The 20,271-nt window shown below is 38.9% G+C and overlaps 1 protein-coding gene and 1 long non-coding RNA gene across 9 annotated transcripts in view; one reads left to right on the top strand and one right to left on the bottom strand.

The window, feature by feature from the left end:
* The window catches only part of PARD3B (par-3 family cell polarity regulator beta), a 536,941-nt gene that overhangs the window by 109,085 nt on the left and 407,585 nt on the right, over positions 1-20,271 (bottom strand). The window lies entirely within an intron of this gene.
* The window catches only part of LOC310902016, a 38,070-nt gene that overhangs the window by 10,669 nt on the left and 7,130 nt on the right, over positions 1-20,271 (top strand). Inside the window, exon 1 of the long non-coding RNA XR_014586407.1 lies at positions 1-20,271. This exon is cut by the window's left edge and continues 10,669 nt beyond it. This is a non-coding gene — a long non-coding RNA (uncharacterized lncRNA).

Raw genomic sequence — 20,271 nt, 5'->3', positions numbered from 1 at the left:
GATAGAGAAATATGTTTTACTGGATAAGTTCAGAGAAGATTGGTATAATTATGCTTTAAATCCATGAAGTACTTTTGTTTTGCTGGCTATCACAACCATGTAGCTCAAAGTTAATTAAACAACATAAACAGTCCAGATTCCCCAAATCTTTTTCCTACTTGCACATTTCTTGCCTTTCACACACTAATTTCCTGTCACAGATGTGCATACACAATTTTTACAAGACTTGTTGTTAATGTTTGTATTATCAGCCTGTTAGTTTTTGTGTGAAAACGTAGGGAAAAAACTATTCGTCTGCTTTCTTGTTTAGATACAGTGACGCTTTGTTCACCACACAAAGGCATGGCTTCTTTTCTCAGTTGCCCTACAGCTCCAGGTTCTGATGTTATACTCATGCATTCAACTATTCACAATTCTAAAAAAAACCTGGTGCTAATTTTACCTAGTGACCAAAATGAGCACAGATCTACAAATTCTACACGTTATCATCTCAACGCAAAAAATTAGTCTGAATAAAGAACTTTGCTATGACTGATAAAATAAATGTTAAATTCAAAGCCTGTATCAGCATAGGAGGCTGAAGAACACAGATGAAGTCTGTCACTGACTTCATCAAAACTTATGCCACAGAGGATGCCAGGAGAAAACAGTATCGCTGTATAAATAACTAAATGGTGTTGATAAAAACTACTCTAGGACGCATAATCAATAAATGAACTTAACACTGTCTTGTTTCCAAACCGTGCCTGATTCAACCACAATGTTTCCTGAATGCATTAGCTAATAGCCTTTGTCCACCAAATAATTTGTAGGAAAAACTCTGGCTTACAGGTGATTTGTGAATTGAATGCAATCATTATTCATTAAAATGAGCATTATGCTTATTCATCATTAACTGCAACTGATCATATATATTATTGCTACTTCTTTACTTGATGACTCATTCTTTAAAAACTACCTTCACAAGCAGAGAGGAGGAGAAGTCACTCTTCGCTTCTTGAACAAACATGTTTTGGCCTCAGGCCCAAAAATTTACTGCATAAGAAACCCCACAACAGTATGAACACAAATTTCACCAGACGAGCGCTCACAGTTGATGAATTATGTTTAACTGAAAGTATTTCATCTGTAAAACAAACTAGAAATCTGACTGTGAAATAACTTAACCATCTGCATTTCCATTTCTTTAGCTGTATACTTGGTCTTCTGTTGTAAGAAAAAGTGAAGAGTGCCTAACAATGTCTATATAACGTATCTTTCGATTTGTTAGATACAATATTTAAAACAGATTTTTTTTCCCATACTCTTTAGTTGTCCTTGCACTCTTCTCCTAGTATTGTATTACTGTTGTGCATCTGGACAACCGCACTGAAGACGGGACACGATTTTTAGATGAGGTTGCATTATTAATTTACAACGCTATGATGCTATTTTTCTGCCATGCTCTTAGAGCTAAGACACCCAGTTACCTGGCCTCAATTCTGTTTTTCTTCTTCCAGTGGGAAAATGAAACCCTTTAGCCCCTTTTCCTTCAGTTACACAATTTCCTGCCATCCTCTTTCTCACTTGAACATAGTTGTTCAGTTGTGCCATTCTGTCTCTCTTCCAGCTGCTGCTGAATAGACAAGTATCACTACAAATATAGTCCAATGATCCTTGGAAAAAAGAGGTAACAGGATACAGGAATGTAAAGCAGAAATCATGGTCAAATCCAAGGTCCTGAATTTCAATAACTGGAAAGCTGTACACCTGGAAAAAACATTCCCCCAAGTCCACTCACAACAGCTGGAATTAACAACTGCATCTTTTCTGCTGTCAGATATACTTCCTCTAACAGCTTGTGTATTGTCCAAATAAGCAGAATAGTAAAATCAAGTTAATGCGCCAGTGCTGCTATTAGAAGTCTTTATCAAAAACTGCTAATATTTAACAGATTGGTTGAAATTTGAATAAATATGAGAAAGCACAAGTTTCCAAAGAGTGAACTTTCACGTTATGTAGAAGACGATAACTTTGACTCATACACTGTGGCTAGTACTGTTTGAAAGTGAAATGACAGTGGAAAGGTAGAGAAGTGGAGATACCTAAAGGCTGTGTTTTTTCTCAAGAAATACCAAGGAGCTGGAATGTAGATTCTGAGAAGCAAAATGCCTAGACAAGAGAATAAAGTAAACGATAGATTTTCCTGCACTAAATTGGAAAATATTTGCTTTTTGTCACTTTGAATACAAAGAACTCAGATGCAGTATTTAGGCTTAATAAAAACAAACAAAAAAAACAACACGTGGGATGAAAAACGATCAAACTACCTGTGTGACTTTTGTTGCAAGGGAAGAAGCCTAGGGAAGAAAAAATACTAGTATTGAGATAGATGCCCAGTATCACTGACCTCTGTGCATTAAATATCTTGACCTGCAAATATCTTGCTTCTCAGTATTAACTACGTTTTTAAAAGACATTTACTGGACACCATATTCCAATCCGTCTTATCAGCACAACCAGATAAAACCAAATGTACAAAGATGCCTGAAAAACATCCCACCTACGAAATTGCTTTTCCTATTTCCAGTGGTTACTTTTCTGAATTTGAGCATTGGCTAGGAGATGGAACATAGGCTTTCCATGTCCTTTTGGTTCCAATCCCAGCATATGCTAAGGAATGCTCTTTTTCCTGAGGCAGGGCCAAAAAGAGAAAGGTCTATTTTGTTCTAGCCCATACTTTTAATTCCCCAGTAGATGCAGTGTTTACTATTTCACAGACCAGCTGCTAGGAACAAATGCAAACATTGTGTTTGTCCTGTTCTGTTCAAGTTATCACACCAGAGAAACTCCATGTCTCCTTTCAACAAAAGAAGATATTTCACAGATGCATTATTTCCTCAAATATCAAACATGGAGAAAAATGGTTTAAAATACTCTCAAAGCAACTTTGTCATGACACGGAAGAGAATAGCCCTTCAAAAAGGAAAAACGTTAAGATAAATGAGGAAAGGCTTCTCTTATCATTAAATAGTAATTTAAGCACAGGATTAAGCTTAGTCAGATCACTTATGCTATTAATGACCTAACGTTTTGAACCAACCCTTATCATATCCCCTTGATATTCCAGAAATTAAACTCTTAGACCTTTTCTCTCCTGAATCATAATCCTTTCTGAGAAAATTGTGTGTTCCTCCTTTTCCGAACCTTATACATAACCCCAAGTCAGGACCCAAAAATAACTCAACGGCGTGTATTCACAAGATGACTTGTAAATGCTACTTAAGCACCTTTTATCACCAGCCTTCACCTTTAGCCTCTGGGCCTTTCCATAGCCAGGAAGAAGCTCAGTTCTTTCAGCCCTTCTTTCTCGGATCCAAACCACACTCTGTTATTAAAATTGTCTTGCCTCAACCTTTGCCATGTCTAAGCCAGGCCATTGCAATACAAAATTGTGCTTGCACACAGCAACTGTAATCACAGAATATCCTGAGTTGGAAAGGACCCACACTGAGGGAAGGTCCCATGGCAGCCTGCAGCTCCCTCACGAGGGGAGCGGAGGGGCAGGTGCTGAGCTCTGCTCTCTGGGGACAGCGACAGGACCCGAGGGAACGGCATGGAGCTGGGACAGGGGAGGGTCAGGCTGGGTGTTAGGGAAAGGTTCTGCACCCAGAGGGTGGTCGGGCACTGGGACAGGCTGCTCAGGGCAATGGTCATGGCACCGAGTTCAAGAACTATTTGGACAGTGCTCTCAGACACATGGTGTGTTTTTTCAACAAAAACTCCAAAAACACAGGAGTTTGACACTTTCAACAGGCTTTTGAAGACAGGTGTGAAACATGCCCTTCCCTCCCTCCTTCTAACCCTTCCTAATTTTGCTTATATAGGGTGATTTCCAAAGGCAGAAAGCCTGGCCTCCCCAAAGCTGCAGAAGATGCCAGTCAGTTCTACACAAACGCCTCTGTAAGCTTTGTAAGCTGTTCCCTAGCTCCTACAACATCTTTGTAAAGTGTTCACTAAGACAACAGTGGCACTTCTGGATGGTAATAGGTAGGCCTGTACAACAACAGATTCTTCTGTACTTTGGAAGAAGCCTCACCAGCAAAGCAGGAAAAAGGACAAAAATGGATGGTGGAAACTTCTTTTGTTGCCTGGATCCTCAAGGTTCTGACCTCCTCCCTGTTGCGCCTGTCAGCCTCTCCCAGAATAAATTCACAGCCAAAAAGAAAACTCAGCACAGCTGCTGTGCCCAACAAGGTTCAGCAAGCCTCCCAATGGCCTGAAGAATATGACAGCCTAAAGTGTTAGGAGATGAACAAAGCCTAGAGCTCCAGCTGGAGTATGGCAGCAAAGGGGTAGGCTGCAAACAGAACCCTTCCCTGAGAACTTGTTCTTCTGGGCTATGACTGGGTGCTGGGCTAAAGCTAAAGTCAAGCTATATAAATAACTATATACTACATAGTTATATAAATAACTATATGTATATATTTATAAACTAACTATAATATATTTATATATACTATATATCTAAAATTACTGAAGCTGTATTAGCTAATACGAGATTATTAAACAAAATTTTTAGCTGTGCTGTCTGCATACTGGTAAACGATTACTCCCCCCCCCCCCGTTTTTATGAATAAGTCAGTAGTGGAACAAGTGGAACTAAAATCAGAATAAACAAGACTATTTTGATCTGACATTAATTATACAGTAGAGCTTGTTTCATGCAGTGAGCAAATTGTGCATGCCAAAGTTGAAAAAAAAAGTATAGTCATTACTTTTTTTGTTCTTGCCTTCTTTAACAAATTCTTAGAACTTCTTGTCTGAACTCTTCCAGAAAAACACATGTGAAAAGATCATGTCCTGTACACATTGAAAAAGGAAGCTGCAAGAGTGCTGCCCGATTTTCTTTTTCAGCAACGGCCATTTTTTGAAAACACCGTTACTATGTCTTAGATAGTTAGCCCTGCCTAGTATCAGGTACACAGGGGTAAAGCATGGCAAAGACTGGTTCAGCAAAGTAAAGAGTTACTTACTTCTGCCTGTCTAATTAAGGGTCAGTAGTGACTACGGAAATAATAAGCTGCACTGGCCCTCACAGATGCAAAACACAATAAGCCAAGAGAAGCGGGAGGAACAGAAAACGAGCTGTGGTTTTCTCCATGGCTGGAGGCGTCACGCGAAGCTTCTGACCTGCTCCAGGCGGGCTCCCGCCAGCCCGGCACGGGGCAGCCAGCCACCTGGGAACCGGAGTGCCATGTGGGGATGAACTGGCACTTTTCTTGGGTATGCATGTAAATGTTTGCCTATTTAGCTATAAATATATTTAAATATGCACATAATCATGCCCATATGTAAATACCCCATGTTTTGCAAAACACACTTATTTAAATATGTACATACTTAAATAAGAATCCCAAGTAGGATACTAACTTCCCTCTTTCTCTCATCAGCGTGGGCCTGATCTGATTCCTCACAAAATGAACAGGAATTTGTAAATTGTCCTCACTGAGCATTGGATTAAGCCTCAAAATTTCCTCACGGCTCCCCCCGAACATACTATCAAAATTCTTTACAGCTTAGTATTTTCTGAGGCCATGTATTACAATGACCAGTTCAGACTAGGGAATGTGAGGACACAGAGGCCTTGTGAAAAGAGAAATCTGGGAGCTTCAGACTAGTGAGAGAGATTTCCTCCTGTGTTCTTTTCAGCACGTACTTTTTCATCAGATAAATATAAATAAGTAGCACAGCAGTTGTTTAGTGAACAGCTTAGGGACATATTGTTCCCGCTGTCCTAATTTTCCTGACACAATTGGTAAATTTAGACATCTAATTAACAGTCTGTGCCATTTACCAGGTTACTCATTGCCTTTTTTTTTTTAAGGCCATCAATTAAGCTTTCCATACCTTAGACATATTCTCCATCTCCAGACTGAGCCCCAGACCCCTCCTAGAATGATTATAAATGTCCCTCACACATCCTCATTCTGTTTATATGGGTTTTGCATAGCTCCAGGGAGATGAACTAGGGTCATCTCTAAAACTAGTTTCAAAGTAATACTGTAATGCCTGCATGTGTGGGATGGAAACCAAACAGGACAAAGAATGGAAGAATTTACAGTTTAGAGTCAGCTGGAGTACAAAGTCATCCAGTAAGAGCCATACCATAAATCATCTTCAGCACATCTGTTGACATTGTCATAATTATATTCTCAAATCTTACTTTGTAGGTCTTGCTGTTTTATGGTTATAAACGCATATTTTTACCATTACTTATTTATCCTCTTTTGTGCTAGTAGCTTTTGCATCTAACACAAGATTTTCCATAGTGAAATATTTTTTAACCTCAGCAGTGACACTATTTGATTTCAAGTCCCTTTTTATCACAGATAGAGCAAAGGAAATTAAGAGCCATCAAATAAAAAGGAAGATCTTTTGCAAGTTCATTGCCACACACATACACAAAAGGAGCTTGTAATGCTATGACAGATATGCAAGTTTTGTTTGCAGTGTGAAGAATCTTTGACTAGATCAATGCTACAAGCCTGCAGTAAAGCGAATCCTCTAACAAGCAGTGCATTTATTATCACTTCTTTACTAAAGAATAACAATTATGTAGGATCTAAAGTGTATGCTCTCTGTACGCTCAGTGTATGCTCTCACTCCCTACAGAGGTAGTGTAAAATGGGTCTTCTAGTTTATGCTTAGCTTAAAAATAAATACGACAATAAGATGCATGTATACATCAAATTCCTCTAATGATATTCCCCTATCTGAGAAAGGTAGGTGCAGTGTGAAAAAGAAATCCCAAGAGAAAACCAGGTTCTCTTCACCCCTGTTTTGAGCTTCTGGACCATTCAGGTAATTGTCAGATTACCAGCACCAGAAGCAGGCAAAGAAAAAAACACTCTGCAGAAGTATCTACTCATACACGCTCAGAAGAAAGAACCCTTTTCTTCATTCTGTCACTAGTAACAATCAAACTAAAACTGCAAATGTGTTTACCCTGAAGGTCATGCCTGGATTACATGAAACCTGCTTCCAGAAATCCAGGAAGCTAAAAAAAATCAAAAAATACCTGCAATTAAAGTTTAGTGGGCAAAGATAATCCATAACATTTTGCAGTGGCTAAGAAAGCTTTGCTACACTTTTTTTTTTTTTTAATACATATGCTTTAAATGATCTTTTTAGGATACAGTACAGTTTGTTTTGGCAAATTCTCTGAAGAAGATAAGATACACAGCCCCATTGAAAGCTAGAAGGAAAAATTCTGACGCACTGTGTTCAGAGATGAGATATGTTGTAGTGAAAAATCCTGTCTGATGTCAATCTAACATCAAGAAAGAAAGGCCTCCACTGTGCCTCTCAGCAGCTTGCCTGACTTACCATGAAGGAGTCTGGCCTTAAGGGTCTACAGCTCCAGGCAGCCCAGCAGTCGGACCCTCCTAGGTCCCAAAGCCCTGAAAGACAGCTGTCCAGAGGAGCCCCCAAGCAGTCAGCTAGAGAGCTGTGAAAGGGAGCCAGGAGGAAACCCAACAACTCTTCTTTCTTGCTTTGCTCTGCTGCTGGCAGCACTGCTGCTACTCTGGCAGCTGCAGCCTGCTAGGAGAAGCCAGGGCTTCCAGGGTCCTTAACTCTGCAACAGCCAACCACTTTGAGTGCTCCTGGCTCTCTGGCAAACAATCTCAATGTCAAGGTTGGGTGCTCAGGGAAACTAACTTCATCCCTCCCTCAATTATTTTTAACTGGGTTCCAATTTTTATGTTCTGTCTGGAGATGAAATGAGGGGCTCCTGAACATAATTTAGAAACAATAAACTGAGTAACACATGAGTTTTAAGGCTTTCTGCTTCAATTTCTTTCGTAGCTCTTTCATGCCACTGACAGATTTCTGCAGAAAAAGCAGTAACCTGAGTTTGCTGGAATTGTATTGCACAAATGCGTGGAACACAGTCGGGCTGACACAAAGAACTCTGCAGCATTTCCTATCAAGACATTCACGTCAGAGATCATCACAAAACTCCACAAATTCAGGTCAAGGAGGTTATTTTTCTGAAAGGGGAAAAAAATATTAGAATTCAAAATAAAAAAAGCTTCTTACAAATTTAAGCACAAGGTTGTGACCAGTGGCTAGTGAAAACCTACCAAATGTCAATGAATAGAATAATTATTACTGGTTTCCAAGGTGAAAGATAGCACCTTTGACTGAAGAGTAACAACTAACTTGGGTTAGCAGAAAGCTTGATTGAAACCATTATGTTTCACTCACTCTCTGTGGTTGATCATGCCTACGGAGACTTCCTTCATTATATAAAGCATGTAGGAGATAAATGGAACAAAAATCCCTAGGATAGTTAGGTCAGATGACATACACCACAGTGACACATTTTCCTCTATGAAGCCAGAAATTTCCAGTCCTCAGACTCGATAGATGTGCTAAGTTTACTTTTCAGGGAGAAAAAAGGGTGCTGTTATAGTTCTGGCTAACCTTTGTAGAAATCCTTAATTCACAGAACAAGTGTGGAATCCTGTCTGGGAAAAGCTGATCTCCTGCTTCATGCCTTGAAGCTACTCCACGCTTTAAGTACCCTGACAAGATTTTGAATCAGACAATAAGGATGAAAGGGAGGAATAGAGTCTGTTGGGGCACAGAGAGGGAAAGGCGGGGCAGGGGGGAGGAATGAGAAGAGCAGATGGTAGCATTTGTTACGTTTTGCTTTTACAGTCCAAATAAGTCTAAAACCCAAAGTAACTATGCTGCTCCAATGTAATTAAGTGCTTCACTAATGTGAAAAACCTTTCTTTATGAGACACAGCAGAGTACAGAAGAAGGTTGCCTCTGAATGGCCACTCCAAAAAAACACCCTAATCAAAGACATTTGCCAGCCTTATCAAATACAGATGTAAAAAGTTAGGCACTGGAGAGCATCTCTGTTAGCAAAAAAAATTGGCAGCAAGTCTAGGATAGATTCAAGTACCTTAAAACAGAATTCAACTCTTCATCATACAAAACCCTAAATAGATTTGGAGGTTCTTCAAATTCCAAACACACAGAATAATGCTCAACACATGTCTGTCTTCAGTGTACTTTTAACTCAAATGCAAGTATTCGATAAACCAATCCAGACTGCTACTCTACAGTACATGAGAAACAAGTATGAAGTACTGACCTTAGTGGTGGAGGGGGAAATGCAGAAGTTGAAGAAGCTCCAGCTGCATTTCACCCGCAAAGAAATGTCCAGCTTCCACAGCTGATGGTTAAGATCTCGAGAATATTTGTTTTGTAAAATCACAAGCATGTTCCAAAAAGTTAGAAGGTGACATATCTACCTCCATACTAAAAAAAACCACACCACCACTCTTGTCGTTGGAAGAGAAAACAAACTCCATTTTCTAAAATGCATCATGAACGAGACTTCACTCCGTGTTATCTGTGAAGAATTAAGTACAGCTATCCAGAGCTCAAAATATAACTTAGAAGTAATGGGTTCTGTGATAAATTAAGATGTTCCCTTCATAGATTATAGTGCATTCCTGTCAGATTAAGGCATTCTGAGCCACGAAGCCAACCTAGAGAATGATTGGACCATTTTTTTCAATAATTGAAGGAATTATAAACCAACATTTATATTCTGAACTGTTTTCTTAAACCTTTTTCAGGATATTTTTCTGAAAGTTAAAATGAAATAAAAGCAGATTTATGTTTAAGCACTGCTTTACGGAGCAAGTTAAGCTTTGGAGTAACTCTATAAAGCAAGAAAGACAGCATGTGCAACTGACTTGGGTATTGTCCAAGAATGAGATGGAAAAAAGTAAAAATTATATCACATAAATGGTGGAAAGTGGAATGGATTTTTAAAGTAGTTTTAGGTTTTGGGCTTTATTCTAAGATATTTTTAGAAACCTAGATAATTTAAAAAGAAAAAAACAGAGAGATAATGAGCACAATTAACTTGTTTCATGCACTCTAAAATCCCATCAACTACTTATTAAAAGGGGATCAAGATCTTTTTATTTTTTATTTTTTTTTCCCCATGTAGAACAACCTGTGACTGGACATACAACCAGGAAGCTACGTGTTTTAGTTTTGTTGTACGTCTCTCTTCCCAGAGCTCTAGGTCTCTTAATCTGCTGACCAATTAATTCCTGTTGTGAGTATGAGGTTCTTGTCTGCTTTTGTAAAGCAACGGCAGAGGTAAACAAGATGACAGGCTCATCCTCCCACTCTATTTAATGAAGGTCTGCAGAAAGTAAAAACAACCCTGGACAGCTAGACTCAATCAGCCACCAGCAACAGAAATCTTTCCTGATCTATTTTGAACTGCACACCTCCACCGCCGTTACTACCTTGGGTAGCTGGCAAGGGGTGGGCAGCCCCCATCTGCCCAGGCCCTTGCGTGGGGGAGATGTGCATCCCAGATGAGAGCCTAGACACGTTATCAACCCAACTGCCCTCACAGTCAACAACGTGGCAATGGCAGAGTCCGTCCCCTAAAGCCAATGTAATATCCCCATCACTGGGAAGGATTTCTGTGCTCAGATACCAGGCCACAACTGTTCACCTGGTAGCAGAACAGCGTGAACATCGGAAAACTCCATTGATTCCTTCTACATCTAGCACTGTTTCGTTTACATATATCCATCTTATGTACTCACTCAGATGTCGCAGTAAGTAACCGATGCTTAACAAATATTATACTGATACCTTGTATTACAATTATTACAACACTCCCGCCAAGAAAAATGAGCTAAATCTTCGATGTGACTGAAAAACAAAACACTGTATAAAACTTACAGTTTTGGTATAAAACTTACAGAAATCTGTTGGCTCTTCAGCCCACTTCTTAATATCTACTAAAATTCAACTGCCTGACCTATGCTGCCCAAGATCCCTAAACGAATACTTGGGAGAGTCAAATAAACAACGTAGAACAGTAAAGCTAAAGAGATTACCAATTTCTCTCCTATTTCCTGCTGATCATTGCCAGACTATGTTTCTGCCCCAAAGTGCAGGCTTCATTATTAAAGATGGACAGAATACAAGCATATTCAGCAGAGGCCGGCTGTTCAGGAAATAGCTATAATTTGGTAAATAGCATAATAAACACTTGAGCATCCTTGATGCAATGGGTAATGAGCCAGTGCAGTCATAAGTACGTACATAATGTTAAGATTATACTGTATTTCACATTATATATCTCCACACACACTCACGTAGAGATGTCTGTATAATATTTCAACTATTGTATGTTTCCCTCCTGACATAAATTTACTACTTTTTCTCTGTACTTAGCTAGTCACTTGTAAAAGAAAACAGCATTTTACTTTCATTCTTTGCTATTTCTCTTCTGTTTTGCTCCTAGTATACCTACACGAACCATCAGAAGCTTTTGTTCATCATGGCAACTGAATGCTTTATACTCTGAAGCACCAGAGATCCTGGAACTAAATGCAATCTCACAGCAAGTCATCAGCATGTCTATAGCCCATGCAGTGGCAGCCGATTTAAATCCCCAGTCTCCATGCCACCATCGAGAATAATGACAAACCATAATATATCCCATTCATCTAACAGCTGAGAGGGTAATGAATTACAGAGATAATTCAGCCACTCACTATTAAAAGCTTACAACATTAAAAATGAAGGTTTTTTTGTTTTGTTTTTTATTTAAGGAAATGATCATGTTTTCATACAATAGGAGTGAAACAGTATTATTGATTCCCAACTACATTATAAGGGCCAGCTTGTAACCAAGCCCTCAAATTGAATTAGTTTTTAAGTTAGCTTGAAACTCAATCCCAGTTCACATTGTTTTATTCCAAAGGCTGGAAATATCACTACTATTTAATAGAGTCTCTAGACTTTCTTGCTGTTATTTTTCTCTGACAGCATTACCACATTTTAATGCAACTGCAAATGTCCATAGTTGCTTTTGCCTAATACCATTCTTGCATTCTTAGTCAGGATTGAAAATGAAAAACAAACAAACATGAAAACAACCCCAAAAACAACAAACAATAGAAACCAAACAAGATCATCCTGCCCCAAAACAGTCTACACTGCATGATGCAAACTATGGAAAATGTAACCGAAACAAAGCCTATATTTTATATGCTGGGCTCCTAAGTCTGCATAGCCTAGAGTTTCAAATGAAATACCAGTGGCTGCATTTCAGAGCAAACCTGTTAAATTTTAGTTCTAAAAAAAATCTCTGCATCAAACAAGTACCCAATCAGTCCTTCCATCCGTGGGATCTGGTTACCCATAGATTGTTCAGGTTAATCCAGTAACAGATGAAATATGTACAGAACTGAAAATGCTCCTTATGTACTATGGGTAAATGCATGTTTCCACAGGAGACTACTCAATCATTAGATGCAAGACACAGCATCTTCTAATATAAAGAGAGTTTTTAATACAGACCATCTGCAACCTATCAGCTCCATCTGAATGTCTACCCAGGGTCAATTAAAAAATACCTCAAAAAGTTTGATTCATAACCTTTTCACTTTCCCAAATACCTTTCTGCTGTTTGCAGAGTAGAAATCAGGAGGTGGGGAGAGGTGGGAGGAGAGGAGAAGGTCTACAAGAAAAATTAGGTTGTCAGAAAACGTCAATAGTCACAGCAAATCTTCTGTAAATGATTTTTGAAAGTCTGTTTCACTTTATATATAGCTGAACAATAATAAGCATGCCAACTTTCATTTTGAAAACAAGCTGAGAAGGGCATCTGTATCTGGACACCAATCGTAACCAGTTAAGACCAAGGAAAGTCCAGCATCAGGATTTCTAAGAGGCAGACTGTGGAGAAAGCAGATTTTTGGCTGGCACAGGAAATACAGGAAGCTGATACTATGAGGATCAATAGAGGGGAATGAAAAATGATTACATATTTTACGTTTATCCCTCTCTACAATTACCTTGAATGTCATGCCTAACTATTTCTTCAATTCGTTCATTCACTTGCATTATATGGTGGACTGCTTTGTAGTGCCTGGCAAGGGCTACTGTTAAGAGGCCTTTCCTTCTCCCACCTCATTATGCCAGGAGTGAGCTCTCACTTCCTACAGTGTGCACTCTCCACAAGCAGAGCCCAAGGCAGCAGCAGCGCAGGCACCAGGCACTGGCAGGGGCAGGCGGCAAGATGCCCTTGCTGCCCCTTGCCCAAGGCACTGAGCCCAGGACAGGGGCGAGGGGGACCCAGAAGGGAGAGCACGACTGGGTAAGCTCTTAAATTAGTGTTCTTCTCTTTAACATTAGGAGACCTAGTGTCAGATCTACTTTTAACTAAGTAAGAGACATAAAGGCAGGCAAAGATATGCCTTGATTTTCACATTTAGCATTCCCGCTCCACTCCTGGAGGGTTGACACTCTCTATTACCCATTTTCATCCTATAACCTTTCAGCTGAATCTGCTGAGTGGCCTTCTTACGAGTCTATTAGCTCATGATATTTAGTTTTCCTTTGTGCAGGCTTCTTTCTTTCCTCTGAACATTTCAATGCCACACTAAATCCTACCAGATCCTTACGGGCTGCAGCAGGCACTTGACTGGCCATCACCGTCTCTTCCTCACAGCTAGGAGTCAGTGCTTTATCAGAAGTTTATTACATACATTTTTGGATCATGGAGTTGTTTCCACTTAAAGTTCCTCTTAGCTCCACTCCATGTTCTAGTAACGTCACAGGCTAGAGTTTCAGAATTAATAGCAGTAATGACTTTACAAAAGAGGTTACATTTTTCAGTCACATCATGCATATCTTTTTATGATGTTACACCTTGGGTTCATGGTCCTCTTCCTAACGTATTACAAAAGAGCATTTCTCTTTCCTAAGCTACTAGATTTTACTAAGCAAGCAGACTGTAGAGGTTATCAGATTTTCGTTTGGTATGCCATTTTTCTTTGTTTTACAGTAGTAACATCACAAATTGATATTTTAATTTCAAAATTGTCAAGTTCTGTATTTCCACAATATACTGTTCAAGATTTTAACTAAAGTGACTCTTCAGAGTAATATCCATCTATTAAAAGGTTCTAGAAGTGAAAAATGTGTAAAAATAGGTATTTTCAATTAACGCAAACTTATTCTTTTTCAGATTTAGCCTGTGAGAAATATTTGAGTTATGTAATATCAGGCAAAACGTCCTATGAATTTTAAAATTCTCAGGAACAGAAAACCTGTTTCCTTCCCTACCCAACACCGATTGCTGCACGACAGAAATAGTACTTCACAGATTTGCTTCCTCTGGGAATTCATCAACCATATATAACTAGGGAAATAAACCAGGTTTCACCTACTGTTTAATCCTTTTGGCCCTAAACAATCAGCAAAACTAATGGACAAAAAGCTCAATTTGATTCTTTTTCATGAATTGCTAGGCTAAATTCTACCTATTATTCCTGTGAAACACAAGTCAAAAGTATGGGATGGTAAAGATGCAGCTAAAGGAAGAATTTAGTCTCAGAAATCTTTGTATACCAGTGAGAACAAATGACTAGCAGGAATACCTTTATGTTTAGATAGCAGTTTTCAGGATTAGCAGGTGAAGGGTATTTCTGAATAAAATAAAGTAATATATATATATATATAAAACCTGATACTGAGTTATTGAAAGAAACACAGAAACTCAATAAGCTATTTTTAGGTTCACTATTCAGGGAAGAATTGGACCTTATGAGCACTCAGTTTCAAGCTAGGTTCTCCCCAGGAAATCAGAAAAACACATTTATCACTCTGAACTCTACATAGAGCTGGGACTAGGGTTAATTCTCCTACACCTTTACAACCCAAAGGAAAAAAGCATTAGTCACAACTTGAGAGTGGCACACTTCAATCTCACAGATGTATGTGGGTTGCATCCAGTACAAGATTTCCATCAATTTCCACAGGATTTGACTTGGACCTGGAAAACTTTGCCACAAAGCCATTATGTTTACTTTTTTTTTTTTTTTCTGGTTTAAACCCAATCCATATCTCCTTGAAACTTTTTTTTTTTTTTTCTTTCTTTAGGAAGACAGGATGCTCTCCACTGTTTTGAAATAACTGTTGGTTATTTAGGTTCCCAAAACTCTTCTTTCTGTTCTGCCACAGTTCGTATTTCTATTTCATTTTCTGCAATCAGGTCTGATCACTTGTGCAGCTGATCCCCATTCCTTCCACTGCTGCCATGAAACAATAAACATTTTTAATCTCAGCCTCATCACTGGTCAGGCAAATTTAGTTGTAGCTTCTGGAATTTTTCTGTTGTCATTGAAATGCACAAATGGTAGCAGCATTTTGAAAGAAACAGGTTATAAAACCTGCTTGTTACAGTACTCTTTTGGGTTTCTTTGTTCTGTTTCAGAACTACAGTATATTGACTTTAATAAAGTTTTGTTTTTTGCATGAAACCAACATGGTTATTATGAGTCCAAGTTCCAGAGTGGACAGATACTGAGAAGAAAATGCTCTGTTAAAGGTCTGTAACGATCTTTCTGTGCTCAGTCAAATGGATAGTCATCTGTGTTGATTCAATGAAACTTGTCTGTGCCATTCAATACAATTGATCACAAGATGCTTTTATAGAGCATTTGGTTATCCTTGAAATTTGGTGTGCAGAGGCCTTGGAAAATACCCACAGCTTGGGCTGTTCTTCAGTGAATACACTTGTTTATAGCCAGCAGTAAAATTGTTATTTATCTTGCTCCCTGTACACATTCAGAGGAATTCTGTTCAAAACCCACTGTCTCATTCTTGATAGCAACAGCCACTTGGTGATTTTAATTAAATCTCATGGCTTTAATTATCTTCATGCAGACACTGTATCAATTTGTTTTCCAATTTTGTACTTTTCTCCTCCTCCCTGATGTATTATTTTGGTCTCCCTCTCTCCTCTTTGGTCAGCCTTTGAAATTGGGTGCCTGAGAAGGCTACCAACCAAACAAGACATTGTTTTTGTTGGGGGCAGAGGGTTTGTGTCTTTGGTATTGCTTTTTAAAGCTCATTTAAATTCGATATTTACAAACAGAGTGAAAATCTCATACTTCTGTGCTTCATTTACAATCTTCTCCTTTTAGCTTGTAAAGTGGCATGACATTTTATGCGACCAATTTAATTTTTTAATTTTTCTTTTTCCTCCTCTGATCACTGCTGTATATGAAATCTCTGATTTACAGATTTCCTTATTAACCTTTATATTTGTAGGCTTATTTTAAGACTGCATCTGCCTTGCATGGTGATTTCCTTACATCATTAAACTGAAACCTAGATGTTCAACATCAAGTTTCCATAAAGCCAAATGGAAAAATTATGATGTAGCAGGTCTAAACACTGCCATACAAAAGATATTTGCCCCTCTGGACACAGATTTCCCCCTACAGAAGACAGCAGTCACAGTTTCAATCTGGCTGGCATTTTCTAAAGTTAAGATGCAAGAAACCTGCTCAAGTTAATGACAGTACAAACTCGCCAAGCTGTCACCTACCTGGAACTGCTGCACTAGCACTAGAATAAAATCTCAATAGAAAGTTCTAAGACATTACAATACTACTGTGATTAATATGGTATCAAAGTCAACAGAAAGCAGCCTCATGAGACTGACTTAACATTTGACCAGTAAATTGGATCCATTATACGTAATTTGTGTCCCAAGGTACTCAGTGAATGGCCAATGTAAACAAAATAAACAAAGACTGAGAAAAACAATAAACTGACAGGCAAGATCAACAAATGGTCTTGGTATCTGATGAAGCCATGAATATAATACTCTGTTAAACATGCTTTTTCTCCAAATGTGGGATGTTTCAGCATGCTTGGGTCCATCTGTGTCCTTGAAAAGATGCATAAGATGCACAGTGATGTGATGAGACTATTCTGTAAAGAAGCTCCTTTTAACTTATGTAGGCTGTAAGGACCTCCTTGCTCCTGTCCCCAGAGTATTTATAGTACTTGCACATGTAAATCTACCACCTCCTCTTCTAACTTTTTGCTGTTCTCATTATAGAGACAGAAATAGCCTGACAAAGAAAGAAACCCAGCGTTTACTTGATATTCTGGAAATTAATTATATAATACTTTTAAAGATTTATGTGCTAATCCACCAGTTCCATAAAAATACAAGAATACAAATAACAGTTTAAAATAGCAAAGGTAAATATGTAGAGCAAAGATGACAGAAAAGTATATACTGCAACTGTAGTTTATTGCTTTGCTCTCTGCTGGATTGAGGATTCAGTAAGTTATTAAACCACTCAGGTAAATAACTAGTTATTCAAAATCTCAGTTCTCAGATTATTTTCTACTCTAGCATTGTTGGGAACTTTTTTTTAAATTTCGTTTTCCCCAGTGACAGGTCATTTTTTCTATGCTACACTTCCAATTGCATACAAGCGCATGGACAGCACTTTACGCTATAGTGTAAGTTTTGTACAGCAGGTCGAGGCTGGTAGTGATCTTTCTCCCCACCATGACAGGATCATCATCTTTCAATTTCTTTAAACTGTAGCCTAAAACCAAAAAAGATTAAACTCACTCTCTCCAATCTGAATATCCCCACAAGATAGAAGAATCTGATATTTAAGCCAGGATAAATGTTAGGGATGAATTAAATGAATATACTTCCATCAGAGTATTTTTGTTAGCATACTTCAGACTGCCTATAACTTGTTGTGCTTCTAATTAGAATGACAGAGCACACTTTGTTGGATTGTGGCTTCCTTCCTACTCTCTAACATGCAGAAACATACAAGTCTTTGTAAAACACTGAAATATCTCTACCACACAGATTTTTAATAGTACTTTCCATGTAGGAGGATGCAATAAAACCAAATCCGCTTTATTACAGCATTGGAGACTAAAGCCAGTTATCCACCCAGAATTTGTAAGCTTGCATGCCAAATCAGTTTTCACCACTCACTGGGTATAACATATTTCACAGGCAAATTATGCAGTTTACAGAGAACTAGCACCATAAGATTTACAGGTCTCATCGTGGTCTTACAAAACATTGACAGCATTTACTACAGATGCAGAAATACAACTTCGACTTTGTAATTACTGAAATTAGCATGTATCTCCCACGCAGGAACAAAACACTACTGCTACTGGCAGACAGAATTCAAAGCAGAACTATACACAGCAATCTCTCTACATTACTTCCCAAACCACTTCAGTCCTGAGCTCCTGGAGCTCTGCCTGAGCCTGCCTAGAGCACCCTCCATTGTTGCAGATGAATGGTGGTTTGGGAAGCAAAACATGCCAACCACGCTAAAACAGACTAAATAGGAATTCACCAAGAAAAAGATGGAGCTGAGGTATTCAGAGATGATAATAACTTGACTTTTTAAAGGAAAGAAATATTTGCTGATTTCTTTAGATTAATTTCATTCAAGTTATGCTGCTGTTTATATTCTAGTCCTAGTAAAAATGATCTGCTGCTGCAAAATGGAAAGTTTTTTTTTTAAGAGCAGTGCATTTTTGGTTTTGCAAAATCTTCACCTTTTGACAAACCTCTTATGTTAAGAATTATAGTGCAGACTGCATCAACACAAACCGACAAAAATCAATAATTTAAAAATGTGTGTCACTAAGGAGACTAAATGAATGAACATGAGCTTCTTTGACAGTCCTCCCTCACTGTCTGTTGGGGAGGCTGAACAATTCAGGAGCACGAGAATGGAAACAAGCACCTCCAAATGCAGAAGAGGATATGGAAAACATACTTAGAGGGGGGAAAAAAAGAAAGAAAGCTAACTTCTTTGAATTGTTTATTTCCTCAATCTAATTTTAATTAAAAACAGAACATGAGGATGTCTGTTATACTAAGCTACTGTAATACAGATTTCCACATTAGAGGATAAAAAGCCAAACAAAAAGTCGACAGAGGTAGAATGAGCAGTGCCTGACTCATTACTCACTGAGGTTCTTTGGCTAGAAAGAAAATAACAGAGAACACTTCTGGCCTTCTATCACCAGAAAATAGCTTTAAAATTCTATTTGCACATTACCACCCAACCTGATAGTCTAGGGTTAGTGTGAGGCCAGGTATTCACTGCTTTTAAATAAGGGGGAATGAATGGCACAGGCATCCAGTTCCTTACTTGAAACCTAATACTAAGTTAAATGCTGAGGAACTATTGTAAATACTTAGTGATCTGTTTATCTTGTACTACATATACACACAGAGACAGACGATTTTTTGCCTTGGGAGTCAACTTATAAGACGATTATTTTTATTTTTTGGTTCTAAACTTGTGGCTACACAGCAATATATCTCGTCTCTCATATATATAGATATATACACACACTCCCACACAGTGCTAGTCTGCATCATGTCAGCGTTTGTTTAACATTTTATATTTGCTGAGGTTCCTTTTTATTCTTTGGTCACTGATTCTTCCCAACAATTAAAAAAATTAAGAAATGGGACAAAAGTGGAAAATTGCAAAACCAGAAAGGGAAAAGGAAGAATACATCTTGATTTTCACAATGAAGAATTTTGCAAAGACTTCTAAGGAGGAAGAGCAAATTCTCTCAAACATGCCTGGCCCAAGCCAAGACCTTAGAGAAGTCGTTTCAACTGAATGAAGGAAGCAAGCAGTGCAGTGTTCTTTGAACGTAAATACTTCTGTGAGGGGCGCACTCAATAGCATCATTAACTTCTATGTCAAGCATCATGCAGCATCACGACCACTGAGAAATCAGCAGTTGCTCCTCATGACAAGGTACAGAGGAGAAGCAGCACATGCAGCAGAGCCCGTACTAACGAGCTCTGCTAGGCTTATTAGTCGTGGCTCTGTGTAAGCAGGGTAAGAGCAAGGACAAGAGAGAGCCCAGGGTGGAGCGCGAGGTAGGGAGAGGAAGAAAAAGTAACAGGGACAGAAACCTGGGGACAAACAAAGCATCGTCAGGGGATGGAAGCGGTGAGAAGACGGAGTTAACGCTGCAGCTGAATTGAGCAGGAACCACTGGGTAAGGATCAATCCCACACCTTTGCTTTTGCTTCCTTAAAGATTCCTATAAAACGGGGTGGGGTTGGAATGGGACAACCAAACGTGGTGCAGAGCAGGAAGCTGGAAAGAGCTTTTCTTTCATCCTACTGGTGGCTGGAGCTAGAAAGCAGGAGCTGGGGTGGAAGGGATCTGAAAGCCTTACTTCCTCACTCGTTTAGGCCTGCCAACATTCACACGCGCTGTCAAAGTTCTACAGCAGGGACAAATCTGAGGCAAGTTGAAGGGCTATGTAAACTCCTCTCTGCACAGACACACTGCAGTACGTTGCAGTAGGAATTGTGCTGCTGAGACAAGCTGGCTG

The sequence above is a fragment of the Anser anser genome (genome assembly GCF_964211835.1).
Source record: "Anser anser genome assembly, chromosome: 6".
NCBI classification, from domain to species: Eukaryota; Metazoa; Chordata; class Aves; order Anseriformes; family Anatidae; genus Anser; species Anser anser.
The sequence above is the reverse complement of the archived record's forward strand: the minus strand, read 5'-3'. Positions and strand labels throughout refer to the sequence as shown.